The sequence below is a fragment of the Mobula birostris genome, chromosome 4 (genome assembly GCF_030028105.1).
Source record: "Mobula birostris isolate sMobBir1 chromosome 4, sMobBir1.hap1, whole genome shotgun sequence".
NCBI classification, from domain to species: Eukaryota; Metazoa; Chordata; class Chondrichthyes; order Myliobatiformes; family Myliobatidae; genus Mobula; species Mobula birostris.
In genome coordinates, this window is record NC_092373.1 from 52,765,336 (window position 1) to 52,785,169 (window position 19,834).

Here is a 19,834-nt window from a genome sequence, read left to right on the forward strand (position 1 = left end):
AACAATTATTTTGTTCTCCTTTACAATTGTGTACTGATGAATGACAGTAAACAAACTAGAATCTTGAATGCATTACAGTTCTTAATCAATTGATAGGAGTCAAAAATAGTGGATTCAAGTGGCACCTAGGCATCACCTACTCACTCATTCTCACTTTGGATTTTATCAGCACAGCTCATTACTAATACACTAATAAATCTCTAGAGGCAATTTGAGTCTAACTGTCTTTGCAGCTAAGGGAGCATTTGATGGAGTGTGGCTCAAGACAAGGAAAAAATCTAGACTAGCTAGATTCATACCTCACACAAAACTAGATCATTGTAGTTGAATGATGTCAACAGCCTTATCTCAGAATACTACTACAGGAGCACCACAGGATGGAGTTCTGGATCCAGTGACCCTAATATATTTTACTGGTGATTTTCCTCTGAGAGTGAGAAGTTGGAATTGTGTTTGTTGATTGCATAGCTTTCAATTTTATTTTCAACTTGTTTGCAACATTTGGAAACATTCTGGCATGGGCCGTTAAATGATAAGTAACATTTGCAACATATGAATATCAGTTCATTCAGAAGAACTGTATAGAACAAGGAACATAGAAATCTACTGCATATTTCAGGCCCTTTAGCCCACCATGTTGTGCCAACCATGTGACCTACAATAGAAATTGTCTAGAATTTCCCAAGCGCATAGCCCTCTATTTTTCTTAGCTCTATGACCTACCTAAGAGTCTCTTAAAAGACCCTATTGTATCTGCCTCCACCACTACCGCCAGCAGTGCATTCCAAGCACCCACAACTCTGTGTGAAAAACTTACCCCTGACATTGTACTTATTTCCAAGCACCTTAAAATTGTGCCCCCTAGTGTGAGCTATTTAAGCCCTGGGAAAAAAGCTCTACCACATGATCAATGTCTCTCATCATATTGTACACCTCTATCAGGGCACTTCTCATCCTCCGTTGCTCCAAGGAGAAAAGGCCAAGTTCACACAAGCTATTCTCATAAGGCATGCTCCCCAATGCAGGCAACATTGTTGTAAATCTCCTTTGCACTCTTTCTATAGTATCCACATCCTTCCTGTAGTGAGGTGACCAGAACTAAGCACAGTACTCCAAGTGGGGTCTGACCAAAGTCTTCTATAGCTGTAACATTATGTCACGGCTTTTGAACTCAATCCCACAGCTGATGAATGCCAATTACTCTTTAGATTTAACAGCTTTATCATCCCCTACCATCAACATCCTTATGCTTTCAATGACTAGAAACTCAACTAGACTATGCATGCAAATACTGTGGCTACGTGAGCAGGTAGAAGACTAGATTTCCTGCAGTCAGTGTTTCACCATTTGAATCCCCAAACACTTACTCATCTGCAAGGCATAATTCAAGTGTAGATTTGTGAAAAGATTACAATAACTTACAATATTTGATAAGCCATTATAATGAAACATTTTTCAGAAATATCCTCATTCCTAAACATTGCCAGAAGATCAGCAACTACTTTTGCAATCCCTTTGGCAGTCATTTAGAAATGACCTCAAGAAGTTCCCAAGCTTGCACAGGTATGCACCTCCCAGTGTTCACTCAGCTAACAGAGGTCACTGACCACTCATTTCCAACTCATCACCTGCTGCCTATTTAAACCCAGGTCACATCCACAGTCCATATTCACCGATCAAACTGGCCAACTTCAACCAGTTGCTCTTAGACCTTGTTGCTAGTTGTGAACCTCCCAGTATCCATGCAGCTAACAAGATTCACCTGATACTCATTTCCAACATGTCACTTGCAGACTATTTAAACCCAGCTCTCATCCACAGTCCTTGTTCACCCACTGAACCAGCCAGCCTCACTCAGTTGCTCCTACCCTTCAGTTACTTTGTGTTATGGACCTTTGCAGCTTGTTGTTCAGCAGTTTATTATTAAGGTTATCATCTCTACTGCTCTGAGTTTGGGTCAAGCTTCCTTTACATTTCCTGACAGAAACAAGTGCAAGATTCATTCACTTACAAAGTATTTGTAAGTGCCAAGACCTGAAGATGAATATTAGCTCATTATAAACATTAAACTATCAGACCAAATAATATAGTTAAGTTTTAGTGTTTAAGATGGAACATTCCTTGCAAAGTAGAAGATTGAGAGGAGATTTGATAGAGGTATACAAGATTGAGTGGTATGAACAGGATAAATGCAAATAGGCTTTTTCCACTGAGGTTGGGTGGGATGACAACCAGATGTAATGGGTTAAGGGTGAAAGGTGAAAAGTTTAAGGGGAACATTAGGGGAAACTTCTTCACTCAGAAAGTTGTGAGAGTGTGGAACAAGCTGCTAGCACAAGTGGCATATGTAAGCTCAATTTCCATGTTTAAGAAAAGTTTGGATAGGTACATGGATGGTAGGGGTATGGAGGGTTATGGTCCTGGTGCAGGTTGATGGGAGTAGGCACATTAAATGGTTTGGCACAGAGCAGATGGGCTGAAGGGCCTGATTCTGTTGTACTTTTTTATGACTATGCCTCTAAGGTAACTTATGAATCATAGGGCTATTTTACAATATCTATTGTGATGATGATGTCCAAATTAATACAAAAGTTGGGGAAGTTGTAGATAAGGCAGAAGGTTGCTTATGTTACAACATTACATAAATCAACTGGAAAGGTGGACAGAGCAATGACAAATGGAATTTAATCCTGACAAATGTGAGGTGATGCATTTTGGGAAGGCAAGTTAGGTTAGGACATACACAGTGACTGGTCGACTAGGGACCTTGGGGTATAAGTCTATAGTTCCATGAAAGAGCAAATGCAGGTGACAGAAGGTGATGAAGAAGACACATTGCACACTTGCCTTTATTGGCTCTAGTATAGAATATCAGAACTGAGACATGTCACAGCTTCATAAAATATTGGTTCGACCACTCGCTATTGTGTGCAGTTCTGATGCCACATTTTGGAAGGATGGATTGTGCTGAGGAAGGTACAGTGGAAATCTATTGGGATGTTGCTTTGATTGGAACATTACAGTTGTAAGGTGAAACTGGAGAGCCTGGGTTTGTTTCCTTCAAACGTAAGAGTTAGAAGGGTCACCTGATAGAGGTATGTAAAGTTATGAGGGTAGATAGTATTTTTTCCCATTGGTGAGGGTATGAAAGACAAGAGCATATGGATGTAAGAGGTAGGGGATTTGAAGAAGAAATTTTTCACACAGTAGCTACCTGAAGATCCTTCACAACACTTAAGTAGTACAGTATTTAGAGAAGTATTTTGAATTCCCAAGTCATTATAGGCTGCAGACTTAATATAGTGTAGGTAGGCACAATAGATAGCATAAACATGAAGACTGAAAGGCCTACCTCTGTGACTCTATGGCTCAAAGACATCCTGTCTAGGGAAAGAAGGAGACAGCCTGCCCTTAGCTCATTTGAAGAGGTGTAAAATGGTTTCTTAAGTGCCTCAGAGGGATTTAAAGGAATATCACATTTAAATAAGCAGAACCATGAATGTTGAGGAATCCACGCTACATCTCCAAATGTTGGTTTTGAATTTTTTATTAAGTCTTCTGATTATCTCCATTAAGAAAAACATACTGTGAGATTCAAATAGATCTTGTTCTGAATCATCCAGCTTCTGGTCTGAATAATGAAGATGCTTGTCAAACTAGAAAGATACAATGGCAAGTAAAAGTAGTTCAGAATTAGCCTATTAACTGTAATTGTTTGGGATATTTAGTTTTCAAGAAACCAAGAGGCCTGAATATAAAAATGAACTCATATGAAAATGCCATTTTAAATTAGAAATAGACATGACAGTCACTGAAGACAAAGAATGACTCAGTATCAGGAAACTATGGTGTCCAAAAATTGCAAAATATCATTCTCTGCTAGCATGCTGTGGATTGTTGAGTCGTTTGTAGCTGGATGAATAATATTCATTGGGAATATCTAAGGTGAGTATATCATGACAACAATGCTGCTGTTTTGGAACACTCTATTGCTCTGACAGTATCTTTTAACCTTGCATGGTTGAGCACACTTCAGAACAAGATTTATTTCAGCTATTGCAACAGATTCACAGGATTTTTCAACTTCTTAAGGTTTCAGTTTGCAAGTGACGCAGCCATGACCATGCCTGCAATGCAATGCAATGTTAACCCTAGACACCTCAATATGGTTGGGTCTGCAAATGTGTAAATAAGATGTGAAGAATGTCAAGATGGTGAAGAATTCAGTGCAAGTTCTATGCAAATATGCTAACAAGCTCTTGACTTCTCAATCTAACTCATCATGATTTTGTACCTTATGCTTAGCTGCTTTGCACTTTCTCTGCTGCTGTTACACTTTATTCTGCTTCCTGTTACTGTTTTACCGCGTACCTGTGACAATTCAACCATTAGAGTATTTCTTCATGCAAATACATCTGTCCCAATCTTGTTGCCACTAGTTATACTCCAATCGATCATAAAACGGGCAGAACAACATAGTGCCTGATGGGTGGTGTGACTATCTGAGCTGAATAGCTACTAGTACATGCAGATAGTGAGGTGTATAGATGAAGTCGACAGCACTGTGCAATGTATTAAGATGAACCTGAAGGTAAGAATGATAGATGAGAGTTTAGATTAGCAGAATTTATTGGGCTGTGTTGAAGGGAATGTGCTGTATTAAATAACACTTATGTGATGCATTTGGTAGAATATGGTTTTTTAAAGATATATTCATGGTATGATCACTTATGTGATTACTAACTTTTTACAGCACTGTATCTAGTTCTTCAGCAGATGACATCCTTCACTGACCACCAATTAACCCATGCACATTACTTGCAATGAACGCAGCTGAATGTTGTGCTGAAGCCATTCATTATAATAATGCAAGTGCAATTTCTACTGGTGTTTAGCTGGATCTGTCAGCAAGGATACAGTTTCATAAGTGGTTAGTCTCGCTCCCTTCTGCACCCAGACAACCTCCCAGCCCTTAATGGATAGAGGATCTCTTAATCTCCTCCACCAGGCCACCCATTAATGTTATCTCTTCACTCTGCTGTATCATTTTTACACTTCTCAGGTCAGATTCATTTATAGAATGACTGTGATAGCCTCCGCTCTAGCTACAATTAACAGATCAAGCTGTGTTTTAGTGGTAGGGACTAACTTAAACCACACTCGCCACTTATGTTACTGCATCCCTACTGATAGGTACAGCTAAATACCAGTGAGAGTTGTGCTTGTTTCATGTTAAAATCATTATAATGAACAGCTTCAGTGCGAAATTATTGAATTGCCTGCATTGCAAGCAGCAGAAGCAGCAGGCATGTTACAAAGGGGCAACATGATTTTCACACGTTTTCCAATATAGGCTCCAATAACTCTCATTTTCTGTTTAGCCACCAGCAAAATAAAATTTCATTTGATATACACGGTGTGGTTTCCTTAGCCACAGTTATTGGAGAACACAAGATTTACTTGGTAACTACAAATTATTAAAATTTGAATAATACTTACAATGAAATAATCTTAATCGAAGTAACCTTAAGTAAAACAAATATTATTAATTACAAGCATTAAATATAATTAATGAAATGTTCCCAAAATTCTGAAGAATGTATTAGATAACCATATTTCAACTGAAGCCAACATATATCAAACATTCACTTGTTAAATTGTTGTTGTTCTCCAAGTTTTTTAAATTATACTTATTCGTGAAAAAAATAAACTAAGGGCAAGTACTAAAAAGGTCCAAAACCAAAAGAAAATAATGCTCAAAATATCAATAAATCATGTAATAACTTTATTGACCAAGATAGTGAAATGTCAATTTAATGTTGTATTAGGATGAACAATCAGTTAAGAGTCACATAAATACAATGAAAATGAAAAATATTCCCTCATTTTTGCGTAAATCTGTCTTTCTGAATGACAATTCTCTGGTGAATGATGATAAAATAATGTACTTTGAACATTGTGAACTATTTACTACGAATACCATAAAAAAACAGCATTCACATCACTGTGCGATGGCTGCCTACTTTATCCCAGTCCCTGACCAATCCCACATATTAGCAATTTTGCAATTATTTAGTAACATTACATTAAAATTGATGGTAGCTTCCACTAATGGACAACTAAACAACGACCTCATGGGAAACACATATTTTCTGATCATTTTCTTCAATCTGTCATATAACAATAGATGACATACCAAAAAAATACTTAAGAGTTGACCTTCCTAATTCCAAAGTTCAATTTTCTTGCCTTAACATAAATAGTTTCACTTTATTTTGTGCCTCCTTCAAATGATAGCATGATCTCTGATCATCTCTTACACCTTTCTATAGCCTGATATTTTGCTTTAAAAAAGACCATGAAGCTGATTACCATTTACCCTCTGATAGCTCTGGGGTGGAGTGGGTTAAAAAATGTAGGCTTGCCCTGTCTGGTGTTTAATCTAATACAATACACTGCACAGAACGTTTGTATGATTTCACAGCAGGACAAGGTACAGTGAGGAAGCAGAATGAAGAATCTTCATTTAGCTACTCAAGTGAAGAAATTTGTTTGTGTTCAGATACACTAAACTTACAAATAATAGTAACCTTGTATACTAATAAAATTCAATATGATTGAAGTGAATGGAACAAAACTTCAGAAGCAGCATCAATACTACCACAGCTGATTCTAAACTAGATTGTTCTTTTTCCAGATGGTCATTAGCACTATTGACAAGGGATGGCTTTCTAACCCACGAGTCAAGTCAGGAAATATATAGCAGGGACTATAAGCTGAGATAAAGACGGGAGAAGAAAAATGGAATTATGAGACAAAAATTTAAAAAAAGACTGAAATTGATAGATTTCTGGACATTAGTGCATAGGATAATTATGCTGAAAAATGACATTGAGGTAGAAGATTAGCTGTGATCTTGATGAATGGGGAGCAGGCTTGAAGGGTTAGATGACCTATACCTTGATCTTAATTGTTATTATGTCCTTAAATGAGGAAAAAGTTAATATCTTCAGTATTAACTAAATTCATAAGCAATGTGATCTCACCCTGGTAAAAGTTTCAGAGGCAGGGTAGTAGTTTGTAGTCATCAATTTCCAGACTGTTTAAATGTCACTTATTCATGAATCTACCTGATGCTCAGTGACTTTTTATTTATGTTTTACATAAATCATATAATAGTACGGCACAGTACAGGCATTTTGGCCCAAGCTGTTGTGTTGAGTTTATAACCTAATCTAAGATTAATCCTTCCCTCCCACTTGGCCTTCCATTTTCTAACATCCATGTCCCTAATGTTTCTGCCTCTACCACCGCCCGTGGCAAGTAGTTCCATACACCTACCACTCTGTAGAAAAAAATGACCTCTGTCATCCAAATTAAAATTACGCTTGCTGGTATGAGCCATTTCTTCCTTAGGGAAAAGTCTCTGGCTATCCACTCAATCTGTGCCAGTTATTGTCTTGTACACCACTATCAAGTAACCTCTATTCCTACTTCACTCCAAAGAGAAAAGGCTTAGCTCGTTCAACCTATCCTTATAAGACATTTTCTGTAAGGAACATTAGAAACTAATGGAAAGTAACCATTCACACCAATACATCTCTTTCCAAGCTCAGGGGAATGCAAAAGAGGAGGGCAGTTCACATCACAACTCTATGTAGAGAAGCCATTCTGAACAAATCATCCAATGAGGTCATATAATCATAATTTGAAGGGTAAGACAGGGCTGATTATTTTGCTGGATCTATACTATAGGGTTCCCAACAATCAATGATAACACATGGGACAGAAACAAAATGCAAAAACAATAGGGCTCTGTAGTGGGGGATTTTTAACTTTCCCTATATTGACTAGGATCACTTAAGTGCAAGAGGCCTGGATGGAGTGGAATTTGTTAGGTACGACCAAAGTTGTTTTTTTGAGACAATATGTAGATATTGTAAATATGTAAAATATGGGAGAGAAAATATGGCGAAGCGAGGGGTAAATTCTGTTTGACTAATCTGTTTTTCTTTTCAGCAAGTAACAAAGTTAAGGTGGTAAAGTTGTTTGTTTGAATTTTACAAAGCATTTGATAAGATCCCAAATGCTATGCTGCTTCAGAAGGTTCTGAAACCTAGGATCCAAGATAAATTGGCAAATTGGATTCAATTGGGCTTGGGAAACTTATTCTGATTGGAAGTCAATGGCTAATGGTATACCAGAGGCATCGGAGCAGACATCTTTGCTGCTTGTGATATACATTAACAACATGGATGTGAAGGTAGGAAGTACAATCCCAGAACACACAAACATTGGCAGTGCTGTGGGCCACAAGAAAGATTGCCTAAAGCCTACAGGTAAACTGTATATCAAATAGAAAGTTATGCCTGCTAGAAAGTCATAAAATTATCATTAAACTGATAAAGAGGGCATTAGAATATAAAGCAAGGAACATAAAAATAGATTGTATGAGACACAAGATGCATATTAAAGGGGGTAACAAAGTTGAGACTTAGAATTATTAATAGCTTTAAGGAAATATTTTGTATCTGTCTGGGAAATCTAGAAACTATGTGAGAGTTAGCCTCATATTAGTTGTCAAGAAAATGCTGAAATTATTTTTAAGAAGAACCAAGCATCTAGAAAATAATAGCATGATTAGTTAAATTCAATATTGTTTCATGAAAGAGAAACAGTGTTTTCCAAATGTATTAGAGTTCTCAGATGATCTAATTGCCAACATGGATAGTGAGAAGTCAGTTAATGTCATAGCATTAGATTCTAAAAGCATTCTGTGAGGTGATTTTTATAGAAATGGGCTCATGGAGTTAAGGATAAAGTACAATGATCAAAAAGGTATCAGCAGACAGAATTCAAAAGTGGGAGTAAATGGGTCTTTCTCAAACTGAGTATCTGACAGATTGCTTGTGAATTAATGCTGCAAACTCAGCTATTTACAATTTATGTTAATAACTGAGATTTTAACACTGAAGATGATGCATCTTACTTTTGAATTTTTATTTATTTTCTTTAGAGATTAGTGCAAAACAGGTCTTCCAGCCCAATGAACCATGCTGCCCAGCAACTCACCGATATAACCCTAATCTAATCGCAGGGCAATTTATAATTTTACCTACTAACCAGTACGTCTTTGAACTGTGAGAGGAAACTGTAGCAGCCGGAGGAACCCCGCATGGTCACAGGAAGGACATACAAACTCTTTACAGATGACGCAGGAATTGAACTCCGAACTCCAATACCCCAAGCTGTAATAGCATCGTGCAATGCTACCACGGCAACCCACAGATTCAATTGTGGTTGAGAAGGTGAGGAGAATGCAAGATGTTTTCAAGCAGACATTAAAGGTGTGAGTGAAAAGAGGGTAGAAGGAAAATAATGAGGGGAAATGTGAGGTAATCCACTCAGGTGGGAAGAAAAAGTAAAGTATTTTAAAATGGTGTGAGATTATAAAACATCACGTTCAGAGAATGTTCTGACATTTTTGTATAAAAATCTCAAAATATCTGGATTTGGGTATGCAAGGTAACATTGGTGAGACCCATTGTAAACTAGGGACCGCTTCATCAAGCACCTTCACTCCATCTACCAAAAGCGCAACTTCCCAGTGGCTAAACATTTTTATTCTAATTCCCATTCCCGTTCCAATGTGTCAGGGTAGAGGAGCAACACCTTATATTCCATCTGGGTAGACTCCAACCTGATGGCACGAAAATCGATTTCACCTTCGGGTAAAAAAAATGACTCCCAGCTTCCCCTCTTCTTCTATTCCCTTTGACCTTTTACCTCTTCTTGCCTGCCTATTACCTCCCCCTGGGTCCCCTCCTCCTTCCCTTTCACCTACCGTACACTTGCCAGATTCCTTCCTCACCAGCTCTTTACCTTCCCTGCCCACGTGGCTTCATCTATCAATTTTTAGCCATCCTTCCCTTCCCTTCCCCCCACCTTTTTATTCCGGCATCTTCCTCCTTCTTTCTAATCCTGAAGAAGGGTCTTGGCCTGAAATATTGATTGTTTATTCATTTTCACAGATGCTGCCTGACCTGCTGAACTCCTCCAGCATTTTGTGTGCGTTGCTTTGGATTGCCAGCATCTGCAGAATTTTTTGTGTTATGAATTAAAGTGTTGTCTTTTCCTGCATTGGGGTGGAGTACAGGAGTAAGACACTCTTACTTCAATTGTTCATGGATTCTGTAAGAGCACACCTTGGGTAATGCATGTAGTTTTAGTGCTTTTACTTAAGAAAAAAACATATTGACCTAGAGAAATTTTATTAGATTGATTTCTGGGAAAAGGAAGTTATCAAGACAGCAGTTCTGCTGTTTGGATCTTAGAAGAAAGATGATCTCTATTAAACTAATACAATTCCAAGAGGGTTTCATAAGAAATATGCTAAGAGAATGAATTTTTCTGATAGGGAGTAAAGAACAGGGCAGTAGTTTTATAAGAAAGGGTCAGCCACTTAAGATGAAGGCCTTCTCTTCTCAGAAGATTGCAAATTTTTGGAATCTCCACAGCAGAGAGCTGTGAATGTTGAGCCACTCAAATCTGAGTCAGATAAATTTTAGGAATGCAAGTGACCAGTCATTAGGCTATCAGACTGGAAAATAGGGTTGAGGTCATTGATTGGAGCAACCATCTGATCTTTGATATTAACTGCATGTCTCTGCCTGATTGTATTGAAAAGTAGAGCAGGCCCAAGGAGCTGATAGCCTACATCTGCTCATGTCTTGTGCTCCTAGGTACTTAGAGATGATTTGACTGAGCATTTTAAAGTTGTGGTATTAGAAGAATGAACAAGGGAGGAGTGCTATTGTGATTACAGTGGCAGCTCTCAGTGATATCAATTCAAAATTGTTTCCTAGAGGAAAACTTTGATGGATTTTTAATGTAGGGAATTACTTCATTATAGAATGCTCTACCACAGAAATTCATTAAATAAGGTTTGTTATGTATTTTAGGGAAAATTTAGATAATTCTGTGAGATGCAACAATATCTTATTCGGAGAATACATACGTGAAGTTAGGTTTGGAATTATCCAGCAAAGAGTTGGCACACACACCATATGCTGAAAATTTTCTATCATATTTCACCTGATGACACTCTATATATCTAAATGGTGGTAGCATTGAAGCCGTGATACATTTTTGTAGCCTTAGAGTCATAGAGTACTCTGGCACAGTACAGGCCTTTTGGCCTATCTAGTCTGTGCTGGCCTGGTTTTCTGATTAGTCCCTTCCACCTGCACCTGGACCATGGCCTTCCATACCCATCTCGTTCATGTACCTATCCGAACTTCTCTTAAGTGTTACAATTGAACCCGCTTCTCTGACTTCTGCTGGCAGCTTATTCCACACTTACATCACCCTCTGAGTTCCCTCTCAGAATTCCCTTGAAAGTTTCTCCTTTCTGTCTACAACTGGACTCACATAAATGAAGCAATGTCACATAATACACATGAATGTCACTGGAATATCTTAGCCATTTCCTTTCATTCAACCTGACACGTTATGCAACAAACATAATCCTGCACAGATGTTTCAAATGGAACTAATCCATATTCCAAGAAACTGTGTGTGTCACTGGATTAATTCCCTAATGAGAAAAATTCAACATCACAGCCAAGTGTTAATAGAAAGCAGTTCCAAATCTCTTCAAGGCTTTACTAGTCAAACATTTTGAAATGTGACAGCAATTATGCATTTGATGTTGTAAACAGACTTCATTCTTTGTGTGAATGGCAGGTTTCCTTGCTTAAGTAATATTAGTTAACCTGCTACTTATGAAGTTTTAAGTTTAAAGCCGTATTTAAAAAAAACAGTATCAACCAGAATCAACTTCCTCTCCACTCCACCTCCCCGCCCCCCCTCCCCCCCCCATCACCTTCTTACCCTGACCTCATCTCTCTTTCCCTGTCCTGATGAAGGGTCTTGGCCCAAAATGTCAACTGATAACTCTTTTCCATAGATGCTGCCTGGCCTGCTTTGTTCGTCCAGCATTTTGTGTGTATTACTTTGATTCCCAGCGTCTGCAGATTTCCTCTTGTTCATGAATCAACTTTTTATGTCTAGATTTTATTGAAACTTATTTAAAATACTCAAACTATTATGGTGATATTGATGTGTGGGTTACTAGTTTTGCAACAGAACCAACCCAGTGTCCAATATCTTACCTATGTGATAAAATGCTCCATGAATCCAAAGTTCTTCCATTCATATAACTTTGTTATTCTCGAAAAGGTCAACAATTCAGATTCATGTGCACTGTGCTGCTGTGCACTCTTCACAGAAAAATGTCAACTATGGATCACTAGTAGCATTGTTATTCTTGTCAGGTGTGTTTCAAGCATCAGTGCAGAGGCGTGAAATCACCATCCACTCCTGTAAAGGGATGTGGAAGTGCTATTTCATTAGGTTGTTCAGATCTTAAAGTGTGGTTGAATCTACGTTTTGGATAGTATATAAAAATTCTGCAGCACTATATGAAGATGAATTTTAGAGCTACATAGCATTAGAGGCCCGAAGGAGTCATGAGGGCCCGTAATCAGCCACCCAGTTTGGAAGTCCGTGTGAGTCTGGAATTTGAGGCCTTAAACCAGTGGCTTTAGTGATCAGAGAGTCTCAGGGTCTAGGCCTGAAGGTCTGGGGTTGATACCCAGAGGTTAGCAAAGTCCTTGGGTGTTAGCTGTTAACTCAAATGATGCATCGCTGTATGTTTTGTGTCTATCTGACAAATAAATCTGAATCTGAGCCGATTCTCTGAACATCCTGACCAGTGATGATCGTGCAGCCAATATCTAGAGAAAATTCATCCTTGGATCGGCGATACTAAATAGGCAATATGCTGGTGTCTTTAAAGATTTGGTTCCTTTGACTTCAAAGCAGGTTCAAAAGCTGTAAGAATGGTAATCTCATTTATTTGAATAGAGTTACTGACTCCAAGGACACGTGCCTAATACTTTATTTTATTAATCTGTTTCTAATTAAAATATTAAATTGCTAATATACTCAAATTATAGATGATTCACAAGCCATAATGATACTGTTACTATTGGATGCCCCTAACTTCTTATGCAACTAAATCTGGCTGGAAATCTAGCTGATTATGACTATATTCTAGCAGGACTCACTTCTTCACTGTACTTGTATTCAATCTCTATATTCAGAATGCAGGAACATGTTATCATCAGTGGTTTAAGTGGATACTACTGGTCTCCAATCAGTATTCTTAACACAGGAGTCTTTCTGAACAGTCCAAGGATCTTAAATTGCCTGAAAATAAGTAAAGCATGGCTATTCCCTGGGTAGCAGGCATTGACATGTAGAATAAGGTGGATGACATTATTCGCAATCTGCTGCCAGTGAACAAAATTCATTCCTACTGATCGAATTGAGAGCACTTTCTCATAAGGCCTTTTATCTCACGACGACGATCAATCACACATATAGGCTCTTCAGCCCAATGAAGTCCATGCTGACTACAGTACCTAACCAGCTTGTCCCAATTTCCGTATTTGGCACATATCCAGCTCTGCCTCTCCATGTACCTATCCAAGTATTTCTTAAATGATACTATTGTACCTGCCTCAACCACTTCCTATGGAAGCTCGTTGCATGTGCTTACCACCCTCTGCCGTCAGGTCCCTTTTATACATTTCCCTTCTCACCCAACATCTATGCCCTTTGAGTTTGGACTCCCCTGCCCTGTGGAAAAGACTGTTACCATTCACCTTATCGTGGACTCTGATAATCTTAATGAGCACTTCTATAAGATCACTCCTCCTTCTCCTACATTTCAGGGAATAAAAACAAGCCTGACCAACTACTCCTTATGATTTAGACCCTCAGGTCCTTGTAAATCTTTTATGCATTCTGTCCAGCTTAACCACATCTTTCCTATAAGAGGGTGACCAAAGGTAGACACAGTATTCCAACTATGTTCTCACCAACAATGAGTCCAATGCAACAAAATGCCCCAACTCCTATACTCAATGACATCCATTATCTGCAGTTGGTCACATCACATTTCAGCTCATCTAATACTGTTTTTTGATTAAGAAGGTTTCTCCAAATCAATATTGGAAGTGGGATACCTTTATCTTTGGTCCTTGCCACAAATCCCATTCCTTAACCACCTTACATTTCCGGGACAATTCTCCAATATTGAACCGGAATGTTTGTAACCTTGATATTTACTCTTAAGTGAACTTCTGACAGCATACCTGCTTTACCATTAAATTCTTCTACTCCTCCCTCTCTAATTCTGCCTAAATCTGCAGTTCTGAGATTCTCATCCATATCTTTTTCATTGCCAGTGGAACTAATGGTCCCAGTGCTCTCTCGGTAAGCTTCTCATCTTCAAATTTCCATAAACTTAAACATTTCAAATACTACAGGTGCTTTTCTAACTAGAACCAAATCCTATTCACTTTTTCTTATACCAGCTGCTGGATATCCTCCAGTTTTTGCCAGGTCATTCAGACTTTTTTTTGCTTCTGTGCCCCGATGCATTTAAATTCTTCAAGTGAAATGCTATTTTCCTCATCCAGAGCATGAGGTTGGCAATTATCCTAACATTAGACAGTTTCATTACTGCCTGCATCCAAAGCACGTGCAGGGGAATGCTGAATGGCTATATATGCAGAGTGGTTGATTTAGGAGTAGGTGTGATGGTTGTAGAGAGACGCTGACCCAGAGGAATGATCACTGCACTATTTGTTTCTCTCTCTTTGGTAGCCCAAGTGATAGATATGTTCAAAAGGTTTACTGTGGTTCCTGTGCACATAGGGGTAGACTCAGGAGTGGATGAATGCTGTTCATTATTTTTGACAGGGAACAGGAAGTTGACTTCATTCCTGTACTCCCAAATTTGTATTTGAAGGGGGAAGAGAAGAATGCAACAGGTTATCACTGGTGGAAAAGAATGAAAGAATTGTCCGGCCATATGGACTTGCTACTTTAGTTGATAGTCACTGTTGATTCCTTTATGCACATTGTCATACCAGCCTCGATGAATAGGCTGTAGAAAACTTTCACCCAATATCTTCAGCCAACAGCAGGAAGTTAAACAACCTCCCAGCATTTCAGTCAACAATCTCCTTCAGGCTTGGTTGCTAGGTTACATCCCAATCTACTCTATCCCTTTCATATCACAGCAGTATCTGTTTCTGAAACAGACCCAGAACATGCCAGACCCTCCAAAAAGCACGAGCACAGTCTCTGCTGTGATACTGAATGTCAAGCAGCCAATCTGTGCATAGCTAGATCTCATAAACAGCAAAGAGACAATGACCAAATACTCAGAGATAGTGATGCTAAAAGAATGAAGATTATCCAGGATATCTCTCAGGACTCCCCTGGTTTTCTTTGATGTAATGGTGTGAATACCCCACTCTCCACCCAAAAATAATTACTCTTAGATGTGCGGCAAAAGTCCAAACATTATTTGTAATATTCAGGACCTGTACCCAGGAGCTAGCACAACTGTACTCCACTGGTAGTGAGTGGCAGAAAGTAGGGTTGGGGGAATGGTGCGAAAAGGACATCTTTCTGACATCTAGCTCTAGCTAGGGCAATTGTCGGTATTGGCTCACATGACAGTCACATCATCCAGATGTGTAGGCTGGAATTACTTTAGCCACTGAGGCTTTCCAAAAATTGCTAACATTTTCAACAGTATGATTTTTATTGATTGCTTGATGGCTGACCTAATTCAGAAATGTGTCTTATTTTGCTTTAAGGTAAAGTTGGTGACCCTAGCTAGCTGGCCTACATTGGCTCAAATTTTGTAATCACAAAATTATTAAATCACCATCCTTGTTTAGAATGCCTTCTATTTTTCTTTATAACCTTCTTCTGCCTTTTAGATTGAGATGCTAACTCTTCCAATTTTGACCTCTTGCACATCCAAGCCATTGTTTCAAATAGATATGACCATTCTAATGAACTCTACTAAAAGGGCCAATGGAAAAACCAGGCAACCTAACAACGAGGAAGAACCTGTTACTACCACCTGTCTTCCCTATATTTCCACGGTTTCTGGAAGGATCATCAGGATCCTGAAGAAATACTGGATTAATACCATCCCCAAACCCATAAGGAAGCTCAAATAGCAGCTTATGTGGGTCAAAGATGACCTGGGACTCAGGTCGGCTGGTGTTTACAGGATTCCCTGTGAATGTGGAGCAGCATATATCAGGTAGACAGGACACACAGTGGAAACCTACACCAAGGAGCACAGGAGGTGCATCCATTTGGGTCACCTGGAGAAATCGGCAGTAGCAGAACATTACATTCGCAATAGCCATACAGTTGACTTTGATGACACAGACCTACTGTGCTGCGCCATGGCTCTTGGAACTGTCTGGGAAAGGAAGCCATTGAAATAAAACTAAAGGAAAAGAATTTTAACGAAGATGAAGGTCTCGCTCTAAGTAAGAACTGGAATTTGACTGCAAACAAGGCAAAACCAGATTGGATGAGGACTAACCAATCAGGAGGGACGGACTATTAGACAATAAATACCACTGGACTAGGCCTGGTCAGGCGTCATTCCTGAAGAAGATGGCAGAGTCTGTCATCAAAACTTCAATTATAATCAAAACCTGCACCGAGTAGGAGGCCTGAGAAGAGTGTATTCAACTCTAGGTTCACTCATTCCATTGCTGTAAGCTTATAGTCATTCAGAACACTGAAGTCCAGATTCCACTTCACACAAGACCACAATGACCATTGTAATCTCCTCACTAAGCAGTGCTTCAATTTAAATAATTTTTTCATTCTTGTGTGCAAGTCCTTTGTTGACCTTGTCCGTCTAAAACTGTGTTTCTTCCAAACCTTCTCTGAGATATCAACACTCCTCAAATAATGGCCCCTTAAACAATGATGCCACTATACCCTGCAGTTGCCAAGGCCCATAGCTCTGTAATTTCAGTTATAAACTTCTCCATCCTTCTTTCCTCCTTTAAATTACTCCTCAGAGTGTCTTTGGCTAAAGTTTGATAATCTGCCCTAATTTTTCCTTTTATGGTTCACATTTTATTTTATTTTACAATCATCCAAAGAAGTGATTTGCAGTCTGAGCTTTTACCTATACAACTTACTGGAAATGCCAGGATATAGTTTCTTTTCCTGATTGTCTTTTAGGAGATTGTGGTGAAATGCTTCACTGAATTTTTGCAGTCTATCTAGTGAGGTCACTATGGTGCACAAACAACAGGAATTCTGCAGATGCTGGAAATTCAAGCAACACACATCAAAGTTGCTGGTGAACGCAGCAGGCCAAGCAGCATCTCCAGGAAGAGGTACAGTCGACGTTTCAGGCCGAGATCCTTCGTCAGGACTAACGAAGTGACGAAGGGTCTCGGCCTGAAACGTCGACTGTACCTCTTCCTAGAGATGCTGCCTGGCTTGCTGCATTCACCAGCAAATTTGATGTGTGTCACTATGGTGCACCCTTGGTTGTGACTTCCAGGAAGAGAAACCAGCAGTAATGAAGATGCTACGACCTTTTATTCTCCAAAGTTCAAAAGTTTAATTTATTATCAGAGTATGTGTATTATATACAAACTTGAGATTCATCTTCTTGCAGGCACTCACAAAACAAAAACACAATAAGATTCACATAAACCACATAGAACAAAGACCGTCACATGTCCAATGTGAAAGAGGACAAATCACGCAGATAATAAAAAGGGTAAGCAAGTAACACATGGAACATGAACTGCAGAGTCCTGAAAGTAAGTCCACAGCTGTGGAGCCGGTTTAGTGCTGAGGTAAATGAGGCTGGTCTAGGTTCATTATCAATGTACGTACATGTCACCGTCTTCTATCTTGAGATTTATTTGAACTTTGACATCTTTTCTTGCAAGGTTTTGTTCAGCCACACAACTTCAATATATTTAAAGATGTTGCTGTTTTTTTTCTAGTGCCAGAGTTTTTGAAGAACGGTAAAGCGATGAAATTCAGGGAAAAGTAAGCAAAATTCTCAGATGCTTCAGAATGGTCAGATGTGTCAATAATTGTTTGGAAGCAGAGTTTTAGTGAAAGGCTTAATGACCTCACTTTCTTTTGCCAGACTCCGTCTGTGTTACTCAGAAACTGACACTTTCAGCAAAGAAGAGGAAGACTTCAGCATCAACCATACAGAGAAGTTTTTCTGATACAACAGAAGCACTGTGTGAGCCACAATATCCCCACTTAGTTCAGATTGTTTTATAATACAGCCTAGGTCATGGTAAAGTGAACTAATGGCAGACTTTCTCCTGTATTAACTGCATCCAATTTGTGTGCAGCCCATCCCTATGTAAACTAGCTGTTAAGTGGTTCCTGATATTTAATGTTTGTACTGATTGGTGAGCTCAGAATATTTCTGTGTGAAGTTTGAGGTCACAAGTGACAATGTGATGCATAAAATAGCAATGTAACCACATTATAGGACATCTTCAGATGCCGGAAATCCAGGACAACACATACAAAATCCTGGAGGAACTCTGCTGGCAGTAGCTATAGAAAGGAATAAAAAGTCAACAATTTTGGCCAAGACCCTTCATCAGGACTGGAAAGAAAGGGGTGAGAAGCAAGAATAAGAAGGTGGGGAAGAGGAGAGGAGTACAAGCTAAAAGATCATAGGTCTAGCCATGTGAGGGGCAAGGTAGTGGGTGGGGAAGGGTTGAAGTGAGAAGCTGGGAAAGGTTAGGGGCTGAAGAAAAAGAAATCCAATGGGAGAGGAGAGTGGATCATTGGAGAAAGGGAAGGAGGAGGGACACAAGAGGGAAGTGATAGGCAAGTAAGGATAAGGGAAGAGAGCAAGAATGAGGAAAGCAAGAAGAAAGATAGGGGAAGGACAAGAAATTAAAGGAAGTTGGAGAAATTCATGTTCATGCCATAAGGTTGTAGGCTACCCAGATGGAATATGAGGTGTTGCTCCTCCAACCTGAGAATGACCTCATGTTGGCAGAAGAGGAGGCCACAGACTGACATGTCAGAATAGAAATGGGGATTGGACTTAAATAGTTGGCCATTGGGAGATTCTGCTAGTTGCAAATGGAGTGAAGTTGCTTAACAAAGCGGTCAATCTATGTCAGATCTCACTGATGTAAAGGAGGCCACACTTGAAGCACCAGGTACAGTGAAGTGTTGCTTCACCTGCAAGGACAGCTTGGGGCCCTGAGTGATGGTGAACGAGGAGGTGAATGGGCAGGTGTGGCATGTCTGCTTGCAGAGTGAAGTGCCAGGATGAAGAACAATGGGGAGAGAGATATGGACAAGGGAATCACTGAGGGAGCGATCTCTGGAGAAAGTGGAGAGTTGGGGTTGGAAGGTAAAGATGCATCAAGTGGTAGGATCCTGTTGATGATGGTGGAGGCTGGGGAGAATGATTTGCTAAATCCAGGGGCTCATGGATTGGTAGGTGCTGAATAAAAAGCCTCTTGGGATGGCAGGTTATATTATATTATAGAGGATGTGATATATAGGATGACATCAGGACTAAGAAGCCACACAATATCTTTGCAACCCAATGTTTCGGCAGCCAGGTGGAGAAGTGGTAGAAAGGAAAACCTGCAAAAAAAAAAACACATTCCTTGGTTCAAGGCTTTTAAAAGTTGTTAGATTTCATTCAATTTTGCTGTCAACCGTGTGAGATTCATGTGCAAAATCAATATAAAACTGTAGGCTGGACACAGAAATTAAGCAGCAACCTGTCCTTGGTGCCAAGCCACTGGAAGCTTTGTTGAGTTACAAAAAATGATTTTAATGCACCATTTGAAATGCTTCATTATTTCTAGTTTGTCCCCAGAGAAGTTCACGTTCATCCTGAAGAAAGGTCTCGGCC

General features: G+C 39.3%; 1 protein-coding gene across 7 annotated transcripts in view; it reads right to left on the reverse strand.

Moving 5' to 3' along the window:
* The window catches only part of nlgn1 (neuroligin 1), a 544,310-nt gene that overhangs the window by 129,374 nt on the left and 395,102 nt on the right, over positions 1-19,834 (reverse strand). The window lies entirely within an intron of this gene.